This window comes from Tupaia chinensis, unplaced genomic scaffold, assembly GCF_000334495.1.
Source record: "Tupaia chinensis unplaced genomic scaffold, TupChi_1.0 Scaffold000086_1, whole genome shotgun sequence".
Lineage (NCBI taxonomy): Eukaryota > Metazoa > Chordata > Mammalia > Scandentia > Tupaiidae > Tupaia > Tupaia belangeri.
In genome coordinates this window covers 3975161-3978112 of record NW_006159548.1, presented here as the reverse complement: position 1 = coordinate 3978112, position 2952 = coordinate 3975161, and the positions used below count along the sequence as shown (strand labels likewise).

Genomic DNA, 2952 nt, shown 5'->3' with positions numbered 1-2952 from the left:
CATTCACTAGGGCAAAAACCTGAAAAAAAAAAAAAAAGAAAAAAGAAAAGTCCAGTAAAGCTAGATATGAGAAATAAAAGCCATAGGAGTTTCAATATGATTTTGTTTTTACTAAAAATAAGTTATTTACTGCTTCTGAAAAATAAAGTACCACTCAGAATAAAATACCAAATTGTATTTAATCTAATGTATTAACAGGAGCATAATACAGTATAATAAACAAGGATTTCTAACTTATTCTATCCTTAAATATGAAATAGCTCAAGCCCCTGGTTTTAGCCAGCAGCAAGTATCAGTCACAGCCAAGTAATTTCATAAATTCATGCTGCTTCTGCACATTAAGGGAAATCTCAGCACAGAGGTCATCGAGCTCTGCCCCATTAGAAATACACTGAACTTCCTGTTGGAAGTAGGCACTGCAGTCAAAATTCGGCTTTCGTTACCTTAAGGGAGAGGGGGATGTGAGAGTATTATTTTCACCAGGTCCACATGGAAGATATTTTGATCACAGAAATCAGCCCAGGGTAACATTTCACTGATAGAATGTGGTAACCACGGTCATGCCCTCATCTTTCCTAGAGGGTTAGAAAAATGCTACTGCTGGGCCCTGAGCTCACTTCAGATGCCACACGCATAAACCATCCGGAAACAGCTATGGTAAAATTACTACTGCTAATGATATTGGTTGTGTCAGAGGAGGGAACATTCTTTTCCACAACATGTAGCTTCTTCCCTTTTCTCATTTTAATCAGTTTCATCAACAATATAAGATCCCTTTAAATCTATCTCCTAATTTCTACCTCCTATCCTATAACTTTGGGAAAGAAGAGAGGAAAAGGTCGTTCTTCATTGTTAATTCCACGTTTTTATTTTGAGAGAAATACCGGCACATGGTTTCTTCTTCCCATCTCGTAATTTCCTTTTTCACCAGTTTTTCCATTGTTTTATTCCCTGCATTAGTTTGTTCCCTGCTTTAGTGCGGACCAGTGGTTTGGTCAGAGTTGGGAGATGGGGAGGAGAGATGGCAGGCACTAAGGAGCAGACATTCCAGTTCTTTTCATTTCTCCTCAATCCCTGTGGAATGCATCATAAAACTGAAGCAAAGCTATTAAAGCTTCAAAAGATTATAAACATCTCTGTTAGCTATGAGGCATGCCTGAGGTCCAAGAGCTCACCAATATGAGGAATGTTAACTGAATTAACAGCATGGGAAGTCATTGATTAGACTGTTTATTTGGCCAAATCTATTAGGTGAATTGCTACTATAAAAGCAATGTAATTAGAGCTTCTAAGCCTTAGACTATGGATTCTTAACCACTTATTATTCAGAGAAAGCTACTCCCTACTCATACAACATAATTTCTTATTTCTATCTTTTGAGAATATAGCTGTTGGAAAGGTATGAAGTTTATTTCAATGCTGCAATAGAAAATGGATGAAAGAAATTGCAGGTGAAAGTAGATATATACTACTAGTAAAATATTATCATCTATACAGCAAATCTGAAGATTTCAAATAGGCTATTCATTGTATGTTCATTAGTAATGAAAAATAATTTTTAGGCATGCATAATGATTTCTTCACAGATGCTTATGAACATTGTTTCTTCTTTTAATGTCTTAAGTGTGAGGGGAAAGTTGTGTTCAGGTAAGAAGGGGGAATGGTTAAGTGTTGGAGTCCAGAATTAATGAGGAACTATCTGAACCTCTATAATTGAGAATCGGTACAAAACAAAATAGCTCTTCAATTTAGGAATTACTTTAAGGCCCTATGTATTCCTCAAAGTACTCAGCCAGGCATGGCATTTCAGAGAAGGCTTAACTTGGATTTATATTGAGGAAAAGCACCAGTATGTGATTTTCAAGGAAGGTGCTAAGCAAATAATACCTCCAACACTCAACAACCTACGTGGATAATAACAGTCATAGTGAGAAACTGGAATTAAGCACGACTAAATAATAGTTACCGGAGGTGATTATGACCTTGGATGTGAATTCGAACTCTATGAACACTCATGTCATGACATTTTATTGGACACAGATAAATACAGAAAAAAACTCAGTTTTCACAGAAGAATAGTACATATAAATGACTGCTGAAATAGTGTAAAGCAATCTTAACTAATCAATGGAGAAATTATGTTGATGTTTGTTCAATGATTATTTTAATTGAGAAACATTCAAAACTTTCTTATCATGGTTTTAAATGTGCAGAAAATTGAGAATAATAGTAAAGCTAACATTTGTTTAGTATATTGTAACTCGAAACATTAGAAACATTGAGAATTAAAGTTTTTTTATTTCTTTGTAAAAACAGTGTCAAGAATAGTTAGAATGGTGCTTGCTTTTTTTTCTGGTCATAATACTTATGATTAAGAGCAAGCATTTTTCAATGCCTTGGCAAATTGTTAGGTCCCTTTCAAATACGGATTGGCTTCCAATAATTTATCCTTAGCTCTTTCAATGTCATGAAATATCTCTGAGAGTTCCTTTAATGTAAAGTTTATGCCAGTGTCACTTCCTCTGTGAAATCATTATCCTTTCTGTCACAACTACTTTGCTCATTTCTTTCTTTCTTTTTTTTTTTTTTTTTTGATAGGTTTTTCCTATAGGGTGTGTGAACGCTCCAGAAAGACAGAGACAGAAAGCAAAAAATCAGTCCCCAGAAGGGTTGGCCATGCCGCAATCCCTTCTCCTCCATTCTCCTCGGGGGATCTTGGGCACACACATACACGCACTCAGCGTGAGTTTAAGCCACCACTGGAACTCAATCCACGGTCGACTACATGGGAGTCTGGTGACATAGCCATTATGCCAGCTGCTGGTCCCGCTCATTTATTTCAATAAATCATTCCCACCTATGTAGTCTATTTTAAATGGGTCACCCAGTTTACTTTATAAATGAGCCAAAGATTTCTGCAGCGACAATTTATCTTAACATTTGGTTTTCCCT

General features: G+C 36.0%; 1 protein-coding gene across 2 annotated transcripts in view; it reads right to left on the bottom strand.

Annotated features, from left to right (window-relative positions):
* The window catches only part of MTHFD2L (methylenetetrahydrofolate dehydrogenase (NADP+ dependent) 2 like), a 115597-nt gene that overhangs the window by 19357 nt on the left and 93288 nt on the right, over window positions 1–2952 (bottom strand). The window lies entirely within an intron of this gene.